General features: G+C 39.5%; 1 protein-coding gene across 5 annotated transcripts in view; it reads right to left on the bottom strand.

The window, feature by feature from the left end:
* Nucleotides 1-20,187, bottom strand: part of PELI1 (pellino E3 ubiquitin protein ligase 1) — a 55,533-nt gene that overhangs the window by 23,202 nt on the left and 12,144 nt on the right. Inside the window, exon 1 of one of the 5 annotated variants that reach the window (XM_043512034.1) lies at nt 10,613-11,022. The exons of 3 other annotated variants lie outside the window; for them this stretch is intronic. The gene's annotated coding sequence lies outside the window, so the exon portion shown is untranslated. Of the gene's footprint in view, nt 1-4,224; nt 4,431-10,612; nt 11,023-20,187 lie in introns of those variants that run through there. One more of the 5 variants, XM_038396600.2, reaches the window with a different exon arrangement.

Below are 20,187 nucleotides of genomic sequence, written 5' to 3'. Positions count from 1 at the left end.
GAACTGTTAACTCAAAACTCAGCTTTTACAAAATGCAAATTAAACTGTCAGCATCTTAACGGTTAACATGCAGGGGGAAGGGGGGAGAATGGGGAGTTCAATGAGCCTAAGTAGAGATTCATTAAATACTCTGCTGTGAGCTAAAAATACTAGAATAAAAGTCTCTTTGTAGTAAATTACCATCATTTTCTAAACACAGAGCTAGCATTATGGGCTGTTAGCAACTGTGTTCATGCCAGACTAGCCTTTTCTAAAATGCTGCGATTAAAAAACCACCACACACAATATATTCATTGACAGAGGTCTCTTTAAAAAAATAAAAATATGATGATTCAGAAGCAAAAGCAGAAAATTTTAACGGATGTCACTCAGCTTTGCAGTATTTTCATCTTCGTGTTCTATCTACAAGCTCTAAATCTTTATTTCTACTCACTAAAAAGATGAAACAAAGCACCACAGACCTTGCAATTGACAAACCCCATAAATTTTGTATAATGTTAGGTTTCAGAGTAGCAGCCATGTTAGTCTGTATCCGCAAAAAGAAAAAGGAGGACTTGTGGCAACTTAGACTAAAATTTATTTGAGCATAAGCTTTCATGAGCAAAATCTGTAAAGCACAATGCCCATCCGGGATAGTATAAAAACAATAGTGTATATTAAGCTTAAATACATTATATTTTTTCCTGCTCAAATCTTTTTCCAGAAAGCTTAAACTGATATCACCATTGTCTTTACTTAAGTAATTATGGGGCTCAAAAAGTACATAACAAATATTATCCTCTGGTGTATGCATTTATTAGGCCTATAATTTATTTTCAATGCTCTTCTCTTTTCCGCCAAATGAAAAATGCATTCCCATATACACGCTGAATTTTAGTTTCTGTGGGTTTTGTATTGCATTTGGCTTTAAAGTTATATTCTGCTTTACACTTGAGGTTGATACTGTCCTTAACTCACACCCCTTTGTGGGTAATTAGGGAGTAAAGATGGGGGTGACATCACTGGTAGCATGATTTTACTGTTCTAAAGGAAGAATATTTCATTCTTCCCTCTATGGAAATGTTGATTTTCTTTTTAATACCTAAAATAGCTCCCAAGTTCGGTGTACACCTTTTAAAGTCAATGACAGTTTTTTTCCTTCAAATAGTTAATCCCCTTTCTCAAAGTCTGTGCTTCCCCTCGAGGCCCTAAAAAGGCTTAATCATCCACTGTACACCAGGAGGGATTTCAGTTTTATTTTCAAACATTTTAATATTAGTTAAAAAAAATCACAAGGCCAAACTTAGGCAGCATGTAGTCCTTCCTACACAGGCCACCAAGCATAACATATGATATTAGCAAGATCTATCAGTTTCTGTGCCCTGAGACTCTTTACTACAATCTCATTTATTAGAGTAGCAAACCTAAAATATCTTCAGTAAAACAGATTTATTAGTAGATTGTTAGCCTTGAAACTATAGTACTAAAGGTCAAACCACAAACAAAGGCTCCAAACCTGCAAACACAAAGGCAAGTAACTTTACAAAGAAGAGTTAATTTATTGCCTTGGTCTTGATCAGAACATCCGACTTTCTCCAGTTTAAACGTTAATTTCCATAGAGTTGACAAATCTCTGCTGTAGCCCCACAATTTGTTCCGTTTGTATAAATGGATCTGAAGATGCATCAGTGTCTTTGGGTATGTCTACACTGCACTAAGAGACCCACCGCCTGAGTCAGATGACTTGGACTCGCGGGGCACAGGCTGTAGGGTTAAAAATTGCTGTGTAGACATTAGGGCTCTGAGACCCTTCCTGTTGGGGCTGCAAGTTGTTTTATTGCAGTGTAGACATTCCCTTTGAGACTTCAGGAACCACAGCATAAAGAACAAGGCAAACATTTTAGCAGATGTGAATTACACACTAGTTTAAAAAAATTTTGCACCTTGCTTATGAGATGTACAAGTCAAAAATATCATTCCTCTTCAAAGGATGGTTAAGCACACTGGGTCAGATTCCACTCACAGTCATATCAGCATTACTCTGCATTTACTCTGAGATCAGAATCTGATCAACTATGTTAACACTACACTCGGGGGGGGAGGGGGGGAAGGAGTTACATAATAGTCCCTACAATATTTTTAAAAAATCCAGCATATTTTTCTGTTATGAAAAGCAACAGCTGATCCTCCTCTGAGGAAACCACGATGTCCTCCCACAGATAAGTGATGTAATTCAGAGACACTGTGTGGGAAGCTGAGAACATTACCTTTTAGCACAGGATGGCTATTTTAAAGCTGCAACTTTGATATTGCCATATAACCTCATTCATAAGAAGTCTTTGCCACTCGCAAGGTGATACGTTCGCATGCAGTTTACCCCTCCTTTCCCATGCCCATTAAATAAGACCATGTCTACAATACCACTTTTGTTGGTATAACTTTTTTCACCCCTTGAGTGACAAACAGCCCCCTGAGCAACATAAGTTACGCTGACAGAAGCACCGGTGTGGACAAGTGCTATGCTGGTGGAAGAGCTGTGCTGCAAGCTTGCTAGTGTAGACATGGCCTAAGTCTTGAGAGAAAATAATGATATAAACCACATAGCCAACTTGTGGGCTTTGTGCAAAGGTTATGGAGCTTTTTCTGCAACCAAATACTGCAAACCTTATTCAGCTGAACTACTCACAAGAGTAAAAATTACTCATGAATGACTTGTGAAGGTAAAGAGCATGGGATCAGATTCCCAACTCGCAGCTTTCTGAATCTGCCCTTGGTTGCACTTGTAATGTAATCTAGTTCATCCAATTTTTTTGAAATTGTAAGATCTCTCCTTTGCACCAGTTACTCAGACTTAAATATGAAAGTGCTACATAAATATATGATCCCATATGAATGTTTTAAATAAAAAACCAACAAACTGTAAATGACAACATATCAGGGGGCATGCTTGTAAAGACATTAACACATCCTTACCCTAGGCAGAAAGCTATCAGCTAAAAAGTAGAGCTTTTCCATTTTCGCAAACACTGACTGTTAGGGACTGGTTCTCCAAGAGGCAGAGACCAGGAAGAGCTGCATACTATGCAGGATAGTGCCCTTTATAGCCTTCTTTGAGTCTTCCGTGTTGAGCCAAGAGAAAAGCACCCCAGAAATCGAAGTATATCATCTGAAAAAAATTCTTCAGTTTTTAATGTCACTGATAGAAGCCTCTTTTCTAGTACACAAGAGTTTTGGCCACGTTTATTAAAACACTTGCCAAAAATACAGATTTATACATTTTTATTTTTGAAAGACCATTTATCAAATCATCTGCAAACTGGATAGAGATTGCCAGTGTTTTTGTGATTGAGCACATTGGGGGAAAAGGGAAATCTACCATATAATGCACCTTTAGCTAAAATAGATTGAGAAAGACAGACCCTGCCCCACTACAAAACCACCTCTGAAAGCTTGTTCTGCAGATTTGGACCAGAAAGCTTTGATTCTTGACAAGCTTTTTGACTATTAATTAACATGGCAACATATAAGATTTTTTAAACAGATGTTCTAATACCAATAAGGCATATTCATAGCACCTTTAATATTAAACTGTTGGTTAGACCAATGCACAGGATAAAGAAGCTAAATATTCAGACTTTGGTAAGAGACTGCAGTTTGTAGTCATTTAATTTGACAACGCCAACTGCTTCAATCACGTCTCATTTCTAAGTTGTAGATCAAGATGCCCCAAAATCATCTTAAGCTATTTTCAAAAGGACAAGACACGCAGTGTATAACAGGTTTCAGAGTAGCAGCTGTTAGTCTGTATTCGCAAAAAGAAAAGGAGTACTTGTGGCACCTTAGAGACTAATAAATTTATTTGAGCATAAGCTTTCGTGAGCTACAGCTCCGATGAAGTGAGCTGTAGCTCACGAAAGCTTATGCTCAAATAAAATTTGTTAGTCTCTAAGCTGCTACAAGTACTCCTTTTCTTTTTGCAGTGTATAATCTACACTTTGAAAGCCTCTCCTTATTTTGGGAGAGAGGAGCCTATAAACACCACAGTCTATTATCTCAGATTCCCTCACATCAATTCGAACAAAAAACGTTAGATAAAATGCTTTGAATTATTCTACAGCTACTTACAGAAGGAAACTCACTTATTTGTTAATCTTGTTTAAAAAAATCAAAACACGGCTACTAAATCCAACAATACAGAGAAACATGATATTAAAACAAAAGGCACTACTACATGCAGGCACTTACCAGTACCTCTTTATTCTTCCTGTATTTCCACACGCTATACAAAGGGGAACAAGGAGTTGAAAAAAAGCCAGTCTTTTTAAAATAAAGATGAAACCACAGAGTTCAAGAGTATCCTTCAAACTGCAGCATCTCGCAGGCTGTAACTGCCTCTGCTGTGTGGTCGTTTACTTAAGCACTTGGTAATGCATGCTGACTGAACCAGGGGCTGGCTCAGAAGAGTTACGCAATTAGGAAAACACTCCACTGCCGACACACCATTGGCTGAAATCAGAGCTCACATCCCACTTACCCCTCTTCACATTAATTGATGGCCCCAAAAGGAAGAAAAGGAAGTAGAAAGTGTGAATACAGTTTTTAAACACAAGCCTGAACCCTAGCAATTCTTCTGGATTGGCATCTCAGAGACTGTTCTATTTCGTGTCAGTCTTACTTGCATAACAGTATCAATACAGACTATACTGTGGGATTTTGTTTTTTAAGTTAGCACTTAAACTAGCTTTTCTCACCTTCCACATCAAAAACAATTCCCTAATATAGTACCTACTAAGATAGCAACAATAGAAACTCCTCAAGGTACATCTACACCAGAATCACTGCAGCTGTGACACTATGGTTCAGATGCTACAGGAGTTAGGCGATAGCTAGGCTGTCGGAAGAAATCTTTGTCTATCTAGCAGTGTCTACTCTGGGCTTAGGCTGTCTTAATTATAACACAGGGCCTGAAACTTTTCATAGCCCTCAGCAATGTAGTTAAATTGACATAATTTTGCAGTATAGACCAGCCCTTAGGCATTGCCAATCCTATTTTAAACCAGATACATTCAGATCTTTACTGGCTCTAAACACATCTACAGATGCCACTTGTGTCTATCCATTTTCAGATATCAGACACTGACGGCCAGTTGCTTCTTATGGGCTCACTCCCATAGCACACCCATGAGGCCAGGTTCTGATCTCATCTCTTAGGGTTTGTCTACACCACCCAGCTTTTAGCTAAAAGTCAGCATATGTAAAAGCTCTTTGTCAGCACTTTTGCCAACAAAATACTTCCAGCCCCGCGAGTGGCATTAGCTTTGTCGGCACTCCTGCCCACAAAGCCACATTCACACTGCCACTTCCATCAGCAAAACTTTGGCCTTTCACGGGGGTCGGGGGTTAAGTACCCATGAAAGACAAAAGTTTTGTCGACAACTTCGCAGTGAAGACATACCCTTACTCTAGTAAATCTGAAACAAATCCTGTTGAATCAATGGACTTGATTCTTTACGGTCTTACATCTCAAGTGATTATTAACATTTGAGCAAAGTAAGTGCAAAGTGGGTGTAAGACACTGTCAACCAAACCAGAATAGTAGCCTCTACCATTCAACGCTCACCGTCACTTTGCCCACATGTAAATGACTAGACAGGGTGCAAAGTTGGGGTGAGGTTCAGACCCAATCAGTTAGACCAGATTTGCACCACGGTAAGAGATCAGACTTTGGCCCAACATCTCTTACCTGTTTGGGAAAAGAGTCCCACTTTCTTCCCTGTTCAAATAAATATAATCGTTCACTGATGGTTATAAATCAGTCTACCTCTGGCACGAGGAGACATGGGGGAAAAATCCAATCCCATTTTCAACTGGTCTCACAGGTTCATCATTATCCTCAAAAGTTTTATGCAATGTTTTTGTGGGATTTATTTAAAAAAACCAAAATAGCATCAGAACTGCCTCTAGTGTGGATGCTGCTATATGGTATAAAGCTACCTTATAATGGCACAGCTTAAACACACCTTTACATCAATAAGTTTCAGAGTAGCAGCCGTGTTAGTCTGTATCCGCAAAAAGAAAGGGAGAACTTGTGGCACCTTGGAGACTAAAATTTATTTGAGCATAAGCTTTTCACAAAAGCTTATGCTCAAATAAATTTGTTAGTCTAAGGGGACACAAGTCCTCCTTTTCTTTATATTGATGTAATTTCATGTACATTAAGGAGTTGTACAGCTTTAACAGTTGATATCAAACTGATACAGTTAAAGCAGTACAAAACCTGTGTGTAGACCAGCCCTTTGATTAATCTGGCACTCGAGAAAGCAAGGCAATTTGCAGCACTAGTTGGAGTACAAGTCTCTTGTGCAATTCCACTCCTCACAGATATCACCAGCCCTCACTTTTCACACTTCTGTCTTGTTTATGTTCTGAAACTTTCCCTGAGCAGAGATGCTGCCAACTGGGCCAGAATCTGTGAATTGTTTGCGATGTGGACAATGGACAATCTCCCCACAAGATCTCACTGCTGTTTCTGTGTAGTGGACCCTAACTGCAGAGAAAGGGTCTTACCTGGACATTGAATAGTTCTCCCAGATATACACCCTTGCTTTTCTGACTCCATTGCTTTGCCGCTGACTCAGGCTGATTTTTAAATTTGCTTTTGTGAGTTGTGTGACCAATTCAGAAAGAGGGGCTTCCTTTTTATAAGTAGCAAGTTTCTAGCCATCAAGGTTGTAAGAAAACCTTGAATATCTGAACCAAGGGCAAACTAATAAGTGGTTATCTCCCCTTGTGGGCAGACTGTTGGAAAACAATGGTTCCAAGAGGTATGAACTCTCAATGAGATTAACGGTGGGATAAGTAGAGATATTAACTCAAACCCAATGATAAACTATTTCACTGCTGAGAATGTTAGCAGATGGATGGACAAGGAGTGGAACAAAGCCCAGAAGTTGGGAGTTGCTGCAGAGAAGGAAATGCAGAAGGAAGGGGGGATGGGAAGGGGGGAAGAAGACCCACAGAGAGGAATGAGAATGGAGAAGGAAATGAAAGAAAGGGCAGAATTTGAACTCGTCCTGAAGGAGACCACGTTTACATTGAGTGATACTGAGTGTGACAATAACCGTAAGGACTAAAGTTTATGATGGGATTTTCTACAGCTCTGTGCATTTACCCTGTTTGCACTGAAGCCAATGGTAAAACTCCCATTGAAGCCAATGATTGTAGTCCTGCAGAGTTTAGGCCAATACTTAGTCAGAACTTCTGAAAGTCCCACCTTTAATTGCTGTATAAAAGTCCTGCTCCACCCTTGCTCTTTGTGCACTCCTCCCAGTGAAACCAGTGGCAGCGCCTCTGTAGATCAAAGCTGGTGTTTCATCCTAAGTTATACCCCACCCACAGACCATAGCTAAAAATGGAGTATGGCCCTCTCCACTGAATGCATTTGATACTTCTGTCTTAGAAACATCTATGGCTGTTTTGGCACCCTAAAAGAGCAGAGATGGTTTGACTGCTTATGGGGTAGACACCCTGGAGATACCCCTTACCAAAAAATTAGTGTGTGAGAGAAAGTATATTTCCAGTAGGAGCCAGATATCCCCACCACTCTGTCTCCCATTTTAGATACTAATGTATGATCAGTTCACTACATGAGCTACTCACCAATGACATACCCTCCTCCAATTCACTCTCCTTTTGTGAGGTGGCCACAAACAAACATCTCCCCCCAGTACATAAACCAAAGAACTGTTCTCCTCAATCCCACATTCGGCAACAGGCAACATTTCTCCATTAACCTTCTACATACAATCCAAAACACCATCCATCCTTTCTGTACAGACTATCAGCATACTTACTCATTCACCCTCCATATGCAAGTGCAGGATCCATTTATCCATATGCGCTCCAGATATCTACCATGATCTTGACCGCACATTGCTGGCCAGAGTGCCCAGTTGTCTACAGAAGGCAAATACATTTCTATTGCTACTAGCTATCCATATGTAGGTTACAAAGATGGGTCACAGCATGGAGCGGCCTGAATGCAAGGCTACAATTGTTGTCCAAGTTTCTTCTAATATTTAGATTTTTAATATTCTACCATTCATATATTTTCTAAGGTTGTTCTAACACATAGAAGTATGCCTTTAGCAATGCCTCCAGAGAGCAATAAAAATGGACTGCTTAACAGAGGTGGCCTTCTGATAATCAAAGTACGTGTCTCTCAAGGCAAAACATTACTTAACAAGGATGGTCTCCAGTACAGCATCCTCCGTGTCTATATAATGCACAATTATTTAACTAGTGAAGACTAAATTCTCTTGCATATTTAAGTTACCAAGTTAACAGACCACCATTTCATGGCAACCCGTTGACTCCAACGGATTACAAACAGCACTGTGCCTACGTTTTAAATCAGTGGTTCTCAAATTTTTTTTCCCCCCACAGACCACCTGAAAATGGCTGAGGGTCTTGGCGCACCACTTAATGCTCTTTCCAAATGTTGTTTGTAACATTAGTTAACTATCGTAAAGCGCTTTGGATAAAAGTGCTATGTAACAAACGTATTTTTGGTTCTACAAATAAAAGCACAATTCATATTTTAATATCAGTAGTCTTAACCTTTCTAATGGGGGATGTGCGCTCTCTCCCCCACCATGGCAACCCCCGAGCTGGGGCTGGGAAGGAGTGGGGTCTCTCCCTCTATCCCCCATCACAGCAGCCCCCGAACTGGGGCTGGAATGGGGGGCGTCTCTCTCCCTGGTAGCCGCAGCCCTGGAGCTGGGGAAAGTTGCCTCTTTTCTCTGGCCACCCTGCACATCCCAAATTTCCCCACACCCTCTTCGGCCCGCACTGCCCCCTCCCCCTTATTCCCCCCCAAGACCCCCACCTCACCTTACATATGCATCTTCTCCAGGATCCAGGCATCTAATTAGTGGAGCCATGCCTACGCAGGAACTATCCGCGGACCTCCTGAGTGAAGCTCATGGACCACTGTTGGTCCACGGACTACAGTTTGAGAACCTCCGTTTTAAAGGTTTCCCTCAATTATTTATCTTCTCCCTTTCTATTAAGGGTTAGAGAAGAACTATTGTGCCTCTGATTCTTTAATCTCATCTGTCCTTTACCTCTACTGCCTTATGGGCAGCTCACTTATGTACCACATGTATAGAAAAATGACACTACTTTCTACCCTTCTAATCTAATTTGGATAAGAGGTTTGCTGCCTATAGAAATATACAGACTACTGAATTCTAGAGGATGTGGCAACCACTTGTTCACCTATACAAAATGTCTAGCCATATCCAAACATAAGAAAAAATACAAAAATTACCAAACAGTAGCAAGAAAATCTTAATGGTGGATTCTAATCCCTAAATTATATACACTTGGGACAAAAATCCAGTCTTGTTTTCAGATGCAAATTGAGATTCAGTAATGTAGAGTTGGTTCCCACTCCCCTAATGCTTTAGTACAGCAAAGCTTAAACAATTCAAATTTTTGAATATTTTCAAGTGTTTCTGCAGTAACAGTCACTTAGAACGAAAAATGAGCACAAAAAATACTGCTTGCAGAGGATGCAAATCTTCTAGCATCAAACAGCTATGGGAACTGAATCCAGTTCTGAAAACTGATTGAGAATGGGTTTTTTTTAAAAACCTGTTACATACAACTTTTCTTGGACTTTTACAACTGAATTTAGGGTTTCAAGTGGGAATTGACAATCCATGTTTTTCCTTATACTGTAAACTTTTACTCAGGGATGCCAAGTGACACACATGGCGTCTCAAATGACACACACGGTGCCTCAATTATGCCAGGCCACATCCCAGCTCGGATCTCATGCATCCAACAAGGATTCCCTGCGCAATTCATCCTCCTGGCCACCAGCGGTGAAATGATACTTGCCAAGTAGACAGCTGATTCTCTTGCTGCTCCTCATGTTCACTTGCAGCCAGAACCCAAGAGGCAGCAACCAAGTGAGGAGACAGTACTGTCCCCACTCAGGAGCCCCCTTCACCCATATGCAGATCAGACACCAGTCCTTCTCCATCTCTAATTACAGTCAATGCTAGAAAAATATTTTCATGTTTACTTTCCACATGCAATTCGAGCCCCCAAACCACTAAAGCACAAACCTAGACTTATCCCAGAAGTGTATGGGACAGCTGATAAAAACACCCAACATTTCATTTACAGTGGAACGACGCATATATAGAATATATGGAATAATGCAATCATCAAAAGTGAGTATTTTTTGTTCCAACAAAACGGCATGTTTGTTTTTAAAAATCATGTTCTCAAAATCCGCTAGTCTCATTGCTGTGCCTTCACGGATGTGTGGGTGGAGAGAGCAAGTCAGAAAATGCTTAGTACAGAACGTTAAGATGGAGGGACATTTTAGGCAACAGTACATTCTGATGTTCAGGTACACTGTATTAGAGCACTCTTTTCCTAATGAGCCCAAATGAGAGCCAAATTCTGCTCCCATTACCAATGTAAATATAAAGTATTACACTGCATAAATCCAAAGTGAGAACAGAATTTGGCCCTTAGCATTTTCAAACAGCCATTTAACATACATTATTTTCAAACAGAAAAAACCTAAAGTGCCTACTCAGTCCATTGAACTCACTGGGAATTTTGCCTTAGTGAAGATTCCAGGATTTGACCTAGATGCCAGTAAATTTTAAGAACTCTGAGCTTGAATTCAGTCCTTTTCATGAGACTAGCTGATCATGTTGCAAATGTAGTCCCAGTGAAGAACCTAATGTAAACAGGTTTGTCCAATGCTTTCTCCACCTCATCTTGGCCCTCAGAATAAAAAAAGGTGTTGCAGTGATCAAATACCTTTTTCAAACATCTGATACATGACACTTCACGCCACCATAGGTTACAAATTATGTTACCCATAGAAAGTTTTCTGGTGTGCCCATAGTGAATAGTTAAACTTAGAAGGATTTGATTTTCAATGTCAATTTCACCATGCACACAAACTGAAAAAGTATTTCCATCTATAATAATAATCAATATACAAAAATAGAAAAATACTGCTTGAGAACTGAATTTGATTTAAGGATATTTACTTAGTGTAGTTAGACATGTGATGTTGACAATTTGTATTAATGGTTATAAAGCTTTAACTTTTTGAATCCTAGGTCTACTGTCTTTAAATAATTGTAGTCTAACACTTCCCCATCACCACAATTTTGCACAATTGTGAAAGTTTCCAGAGATAAAAATAGGAAGAAATCCTTAATAAAAATCCATATTATCCATCAAAATTATAAAAAATAAAAATCAAATACATATCTTATTCTGCCAAGCCTAAGGATAGTTCACTAGGCTATTGGTCCACTGAAACATGTTTTAAGTCACAAGGTGGCTAAGTTTGACAGCCCTGATGGATATCCACTTGTATCAAAATTACCTCACAAAGTCTTAACTCAAGTGAGGCCAAGGCATATTATAGGTTAGGACTGCAGTTTATCAACAGAGATGTGTGATGAAGTTTGTGCAGCACCTGCCAACACTGCATCTGGCCCAGTGATGTTAAAATATTGGTAGTACAAAGGATTGCTGCAACAATTTCCCTCTTTGCTGGTGATAGAACTCCATGTCCACGGGAAGCTTTTGCTTGGGGTGGGGGTTGCCAATGACTTGGAAATCTATACACTCCCCTCATACATTTAAAGAAAAAAAATGCTCTCATAACCAGGAGCAGGCAACACCACTAGGCAAATATTAAGGTGATTTGATGGACATGATTACACTATGCTCCTGAAAACTGCACTGAGTATAAATTGATAGAACAGCACCGTTTCCAAGTTGTATACCTGGAAGGGCTGGGGAGTAGATCTTGTAGGGTGGTTTGGGGGGAGGTTTCTTCTCCTAAGAATTAATTCTCTCTCTCTCTCTCTTTTTTTTGTTTAAGTCAGCCATTTATTGCAATCTGACCCACTCCAAGGGCAAGAAACAGGCTCTTGAGGAATAAATTTTGATAAACCACCTCTGTCAGGGATAATTTAGCATCACTGCTGGTTGAATGATATGTAAATTGAAATTAAAACATTTCTAAACACTAACAGCTGCTCACTTTGAACACATTTGTATCTTCATTCACTATTCACAAACATTTGTGCAAAGCTGTTTGCAAAATGCCTGTTCTTATGAAAACTGATATTCACTCAAAAATTTAACAGCCATACTAGCTCAGACCAATGACCAATCTAGCCCAGTATCGAGTCTTCTGACAGTGACCAATGCTAGGTGCTTCAGAGGGAATTAATAGAACAGGACAATATCGAGTGATCCATCCCATCATCCACTCCCATCTTCTACCACTCAGAGCTACGGACAACCAGAGCATTGGGCTGAATTTTTGACCATCTTGGCTAATAACCGTTGATGAACCTATCCTCCATGAACATATTCAATAATTATTTGTAAGCTACACTTTCATGATGAAGAGATTGCACTACAGTACTTGTATGAGGTGAATTGAAAAATACAATTGCTTTTATCATTTTTATGGAGCAAATATCTGTAATCAAAAATATAAAGTGAGCACTGTACACTTAGTATTCTGTGTTGTAACTGAAATCAATATATTTGAAAATGTAGAAAAACATCCAAAAATATTTAATTTCAATCGATACTCTATTGTTTAACAGTGCAATTATGATTCATTTTTTAATCATGTGAATTAACTGCGATCAATCAACAGCCCTAAGTTTTTTTGTTTTTTTAAATGAGTGCAGTACAGCACATTTAAATTATGGCATGGGGGAAAAAATAGAAGGGTAAGAACCATTCCTACTGAGAGCTAACCTACACACAGTATTTGCACTGGTAAAAATATTTTGCTTAGGATGTGATTTTTTTCTCTCTTAAATGGTATAGTTATAGTGGTATAACTGTATTGTTGATGTAGTTATCCTGACACAAAGATACCTTATACTGGTGTAGTTTATTCCCCTTCCTGTATGGGGAATAAAGCTTACTGATAAGCACATATTCTGCTTTACCCACACCAGTAACCTTGTGGGTAGACAAAGCCTTTGTTGCAAATAATTTGACTATAATGGCAGACATTTTCAGGTTTTCAAATCCTTCCACCTCCCCTCCTCACAAAAATGGTTGGGGGGTGGAAGGGGAAATGTTCCAAGTACTGTAACTCAATTAGAGCTTGATATATATTGCCCTGTACTTCGCTGAACAAAACAGCAATAACTAGAGCAATTTCCAGACATACCACTGACTCAGAAAACTCACTCTGGAGAATGGTTTAAAAACAGTGGCTCTCAAAGCTGTCTTCTGTGGAAGAATAGCAGCCCACTGAGCTGCTTCTGTTACAATGGAAAAGGAATGGTCAGGTCCTCAAACAGGGTGCTTCCTGATACTTAGAGCCCAGTCCAGGATTCCCATTTTCCCCAAAAGGCTTTTAAAATCAAAACAACTCACAGCACCTCTGGCTGATCCTGTCTTTGTTGCTTTTCTTCTGTGTACATTTCAATGTAAAGACGACAAACTGCAGAGGCAGAAAATAAACAGGAGCAGAACTAAACCGTTGAGTGATCCAGAGAGACTAGAGCAGTGGGGACTGCAGGTTACCAGGGGAAATGCAGTACTGTAAACATATTCACATTAAAACAAGTTTATCTTCCTTCTGTTTGGCCTTCAGACCATCTAAACATTACTTTTTATTTATAAACAGGTTCTGTAGTAGCCACAAGAAAGGTGTGAGATCAGTATAGGATTGGGTAGGGAGACAGTCCACAAAGGACCTATGTTTAAGGAAGTGATCCACAGTGTGGAAAAAATTATAGAACAGGGTTGTCACCTTGGGTATGAAATAAGTCATTAATCATGTCTCATTTAATGCCCAGTATGAGATTTGGTGCTAGCAGTAGCCCTTGGGGCCAAATTTGGCCTTAGTTACACTTGTGCAAATTGGGGTAACTTAGATTGACATTAATGGCATTCCATGGTTGTAAATCTGAAATAAATGGGGGCCTTTTTTTTAAATTTTGCTCACATCTTGTTCAAGATGACTTAGGCACCAGAGGGCTATGTATTTTGCAACAACATTTCAAGGCATAAGCTTCAAGACAGTTGTGCAGCGTCAATTAAGGAGCAATTTAATTCTTTGCTGAGACTAAAAATTAAAAAAAAAAAAAAAACTTTACAAATTTAAAAACAATCCATGCTATGCGTTAAGTACCTGCACATCCTCCTCCTGCCCCAAAGTTAATAGGGAAAAACTCCAACATTGATAAAGAGTATTATTAGAGCTGATGGTTTTCAGAATTCATCTGCATCACTGCTATGGGCTCTATCAGCTCTAGTCCACCAATATTTAAAATAAACCACTATCAACAAAAAAATGTTTCCAAAATCGTGTCCCAAAACAGATTTTCAATCCTAGATGAAGAGATCAAATACAATGGGCATGATTCTTCTCTCACTTTCATTAATATTAATCAGGTATTAAACTAGTTCAAAAAAAGAGAATTCAACATTATCATGATACCACTTTCCATTAACTTGATGCCAAAAAATAAATTTAAATAATGCACTAAAAGGATTTTTACCTGCCTAACCTATGCAACAAAGACTTGGAAGTTACACATGACACTTGCTTTGTTCGTCCCATAGCTTTTTACTTGTTTGATCAATTAATTTTTAAATGTTTAATCATAGTTGACCTAAATTAAACGATTATCTAGTGAGGCATGAGGGTAGGGAATGGAACATGAATTTGGAAAAGTGAGGTTTGTAGGAGTGTCTTAAGGGGGAGAGTCATTAAAAATAATGGGTGACAGCATATAGTGAGTCCTTAATAGACAACTCATTTATTTCAATAGGAACTTGAGGTTAAAAAACCAGCTGGTGTATCTCTGATCTCATGTCATTGTACATACCAGATACCCTGCATAGTAAGTAAAAAAGGGTGAACTTAGAGTTCCAGCCATAACTAAGTTTCTTGGACTTTGAAGGATAGTGTCTTAAGTTTTTGCATTTATAAACAAGAGCCTGATTCTAATACCCTTCTTCACCCTGAGCAATGGGACTACTCGTTGAGTACGATCCTACTCATGAGTAAGGATAGCAGAATCACTGTGGACCAAATTCTGATTTCAATTACACCGATATAAAGCCAGAGAAACCTAGGGCAGAATTTGGCTCCATCCTATTACTTGTACAAAAACATGGTAGGTGCTTTACATGCTGATCCTTCTCCAAGGAACTTAATTTGGAGCAAAGACTGATGGAAAGAAGGTAAAGGGCCAGGGAAAGCAAAGGATGGGGTTACAATAAAAGGATCACACTGATTAAAATTGTTGTGTTCCTGCCATGATGGTTCCACTAGGGTAATTTTTTCCTTTCACTTGCACATCTCTTGTTGCTTCCTTCTTCGACTGACATGGGTTATGGTTTGTTGGCTTCGAAAAGAAGTGACTCTTTAGGAGTGATTTGAATAATGAAAAAAGGGAATCTGGTAGACTGGAGCCAAGTTCAATGTGCAGGGTGGCAAAACCACCATGTAACCTCAACTTCCACAGTGGAATTAAGGCAGCGGATCAGGCCCATGACCTATTGTGATTTTAGTTCCCTTTTGGGAGGCTCTCAGATACCATAGCAAGTGGAGCAGTTATAAGCAAACAAATCGGACAGAGGGGATGCGAAGGCTGGCATCATTGGCAGAGCAAGGAGGTCAGAGGGATATGGGAAGAAATGAAACCAGAGATGCAGACGGGGCAGAGATGCACAGGGCCTTGAAGGCGAGGGCAAGAAGTTTGAACCAAATACAACTGGCAAAGGGGATTCATTGTATAGTCAACCAGCGTAGGAGATTTAGGTGGCAGTCCATTATCAAAGCATGAAGGAGGGCAGCAGAGGGTTGTCAGTCCTGTTCAGCATAATATGCCTCCCCTTTTCATCTTTTGGGTATATTAGCATGGGGAGGGGGTCTTCCACTTGCAGGTACACTGTATGCTTTATAGAAGCTGCTGTATTATACTAGCTTTCTAAGCTTAAAGGAATAAACTTTAATGATACTTCCCCTGGCTTCTCCATTTAGTTTTCCCACCCTCCTTTCATACAGGACTATAATATTTGCCCAGCATTAAGTATGGTTAAAGACCACAAGTAATAAGGCAACACAAATACATGTAGATCTAACACTTATACTGGTATACAAATGATACCATCTCAATTAAAATCCTAAGAGGTAATTGAAAGACTTGTTGCCAATGGAGCTGTAGGAGTGCATTTAATCAGAGAGCATTGTTTCTAATATGTATTTGGACAGCAGTTAATGGACAGAACTGTTTATCTTGGATGAAAATAATAATGTCTGTCACATTAAACTAAAAACTTGAATGAAGGAAAAGATTAAAAGCGTGGGTGCTAGCTGACATGTTATAGCACTGCACGCTGCTAGGCTGCATGTGAATGTAAACTCACTATGTCCAAAAACAATATGACTGGAGACTGCACTTCCAGTTGGATCTATGGTATGCGATCTGAGGCCCCATCTGCCTTGGGAAAATGGCCTGTTGCTGTTATAACAAAAACTTTAAACTATAGGTCCCCTCAATTGTTGAGTTCAGTTTAGTTGTTAGCGTAGACAGGAGAAAATAATTTTCAACACCATGACAGGAAGCGCTGTTATGCCCATTCACTCTAGCAGCTAAACAGAACTACCAGTTGAGAGGAGTACCAACTGGGGTGCCTGTTCAAAACTGTCAGCAAGGAGCTGTTCTCTTATGTGCAGATGGGGCCTAAGGTTTCACAAAACCGAAGGCTGACTGTCTACAGCTGCACCATTCCAACACACACGACTTTGAAAATAAAGTCGTCATTTTGGTACTTAGTTTGTCTTTTCCAACATGGATATGCCTTGTGTTCTATCAATATTCTAGTGCTGTGGTATTCCACAAACTCAAATGCTCAGTTATCCAAAATGGTTCAATTGACTAAACAGTTTCAACATGCTAACAATTTACAAACAGACTTCTGAAACTTAAAAACCCTGCCATAAAATGATTGCCAATCCTAATAATGCTGAGTAACTAAGTCTACTCTACTTCAGTTTCTACAATAAGTAGTATTTTTCAAAAACAGGAAATAGTGGCATATTACAGTTTCACACATGTGAAAGTGCAACAAAACTATTACAATTAAAATATTGTCAGCAGAGTCAATGGGCTAATGCTTTTGCAAGGCCATGCGAGAGATCCAGGTTCAATACACAGGCCTGACAGAAGCATGGCACACACAGGAAATAGGACAACATCAAGGTGCTGGACAACTGAGGTGGGAACAAATGCTGGTCACATGGAAAGCATCCCTTCTTGTGTAGTAATAGGAACGCTTATACATTCTATAAACTGCAGCTGTGACAGTACAGTGTTACCACACATACTTGAGTAGGTCTAGCATTATAGAGGGAGCTGGCAGTGACCCCAAGACCTTGTCTATACAACTTTTATTTCAAAAATAACCATAATTAAGTCAGTGCAACTTTTGTCTTTAGATAAGGTCTTATACCTACCTTGCCCAACACTTTGCATTATAACAAAAAAATTTCAGGGGAGAAGTTTTCCATTCTTGGCAGGGGAATAGTACCTTTTCTTGGTACTATGAAATTCTGTTCAGGTCTGGCTGAGATAGAGACTGTTAAGAACCACTATTTCCCTTTCTTTCCTTTTGCAACCATAAATCTGACATTTCCAACTTTTAAGTGCTTGACTTTGCAATCTGATAATGTTCTTTTAACATTTTGGTTTTGGACTTTAAAATGTATGCGGGTAACACACAGTGCAAGGACATACATATCACAGAATTCTATTGCATTATTTGAGAAATAACATGTAATTATAAACCTTTCTGTCAAATTTGCATACAAGGGGACAGATTTAAGGTTGTGCTTGTAAACTTAACTCTAATTTACTCTTACTTGCTTTATTGTACAATCATAAATATTCTATTAGCAGTTTAATGAGCAACTAAAGTCAAGAACTTAGTTAAAAGACACAGTCAGGATGCATACCAAGGTTAATACTTAGTTTATCTGAAGAGTTAAGTGTTCAAATTAAACAAACAAAACAGATGTTCAAGTATTGCAGTAAACTAAAATCTTGAATTCAGTTTCTAGGTTACAGCAATGGAATTACAATGTTCTCTTAGAATCATAGAACCATAGGTTAGAAGGGACAGCAAGAGTCATCTAGTCTAACCCCCAGCCAAAATGCAGAATTTATTGTGTCTTGACTTAGTCTGCCTTCTGCAGATTTCAGTCATATCTTATAAGCTTTTCCCATACGTTAATCATTCTGTTAAATTTTGCCATGCTCAGGATAACTAGATGCTCTGAATGACATCTCAATTTAGGAGATGGAAGTGAAAGAGGGAGGAAGCAAACAATCATTTCCAGCCTAATCAGTTCTGAAACATTGCAGCAGCAATTCTGGTTTTTAGGGGGACAAATAATTTCTGGAAATTATTTGGAGGCGAATTGTGAAAACTGGTCTAAGCTGAATTTGTCCACTAACATTAACAAACCTGTCATAGCAGGAATTTTTTCTAGTTAGCTTAATAAAACTGCCTCATATCTTAAAATACGGTACACTGTGACAACTCTTAGGGGCCAAACTGCAATCCTTTACTCCTGTCAATACATTCCCATGCACTTTAATTGCAATAACTAGTGTTAATAAGGCTTGTAAGATCCTCAGGCCTGTAGCCACCACTGAACTGAGAAACTGAACTGCCTCCTCCTTAAAGGCTTACTCATAGGAGATGCTGTGTACCCTCATTTTCCATTAATGGAGAGTTGAGAGTGCACAGCATCTCTGAGTACATGAATGCAGGTACTGCTGCATTGAGGGACCATTGTAAAAAGGGGGGTCAAGTTAAAACCACCTCTCCCCTACAGCCCTGCCAGACCTGGAACTGTGGAGGGGAGATCCCCTGCTCCTGCGGGCACTAGGAGCCAGGTGGCATCCCTACTTCCCCCCAGCCACATGGCCTCAGGAATGAAACTGTGGGGGATGAACTGGTCAGAGACTACACCCAGCAGTAACAGCTGGAGAAGCAGGGACCAGTAGTCATGGAGAATTACTGCAGTTCTCACTCAGAACACTTCATCCCTGGCACAGACTGGCTGTCTGTTCCAACCCTGCTGCCCTTTCCCAACCTTTGGATGTCCATCTAGCTAATCCCCTCCTATCATAATCCCTGTTCACTCCACTTGTGTATGTGCTATCCCTTTCTCCTACACTTTGCGTTGTCTATCTAGATTGCAAGCTCTTTGGAGCAGGGAGCCCTGTTCTCTCCTAGGCACTACAAAAAATAAATAAAAATAATGAAAGGAGGTAAGATTAAGCAATCAGAATGGTCCCTCAAGATTTTCAGAATGCAGGATAGATGAGGGGCTTGTGTCTCCAGGACTACCCTTAGTCACAAAGCACCCAGCTTCATCACAAAGCACCCAGGAGTTAAACAAAATAATTTACTGTGTTCATTTAACTTTACAAATTGGGAAGCAGGTAATTTGGTGCCCAATCCTGCAGCTATTACTTACATGAGGAGTCCTATTGACTTCTATGGCAAGGCACATGAGTAAGGACTGACAGAACATTCCCAAAGTCTTCCAAGGAAAGAATTTAAAATGATAGTAGTTAGGATGTAGGAATTCTAAGAAAAATCAACGTTAGTTGCAGAGTCTAAAATTAAAGGAGGTCTGGTTTTGATGCTTTCAGTACATGCAGTATGTTTCTGGCATAAATCCAGTGGAACATGAAGTACTTGTGGACAATGTCTGCCAAGAGCTAGAAATATAACACTTAGGCTTTGAAGAACAAATAGTATCTGTTTCCGTTCAATGCACTTAAAAAAAATTAAATCAAGGTGATCCTTCCGTGATCATGACTGCATTAGAACTAACTGACATGCTTTAGTAAATGCTGTAATGAATACATGCTGATTGAAAGGGAATCAACGCCTGCCATTTTATAATCCATTCCCATAGTGACAAAGCTTATATATACAGATGTTAAACTTCACTGTATTACAAATGCAGTTTTCCTCCCTATGTCAGGCAGATGTCCAACAGAAGCTCAGTGCCTTGCTTTGACTTGCCTCTAGCACACACTTCTACAAATTCCACCAATTGTTTAGTACTGCATATAAAAGAAAAACAGA

The sequence above is a fragment of the Dermochelys coriacea genome, chromosome 3 (genome assembly GCF_009764565.3).
Source record: "Dermochelys coriacea isolate rDerCor1 chromosome 3, rDerCor1.pri.v4, whole genome shotgun sequence".
NCBI lineage: Eukaryota > Metazoa > Chordata > Testudines > Dermochelyidae > Dermochelys > Dermochelys coriacea.
Note: the sequence above shows the minus strand (reverse complement) of the source record. Positions and strands in the feature narration are given on the sequence as shown.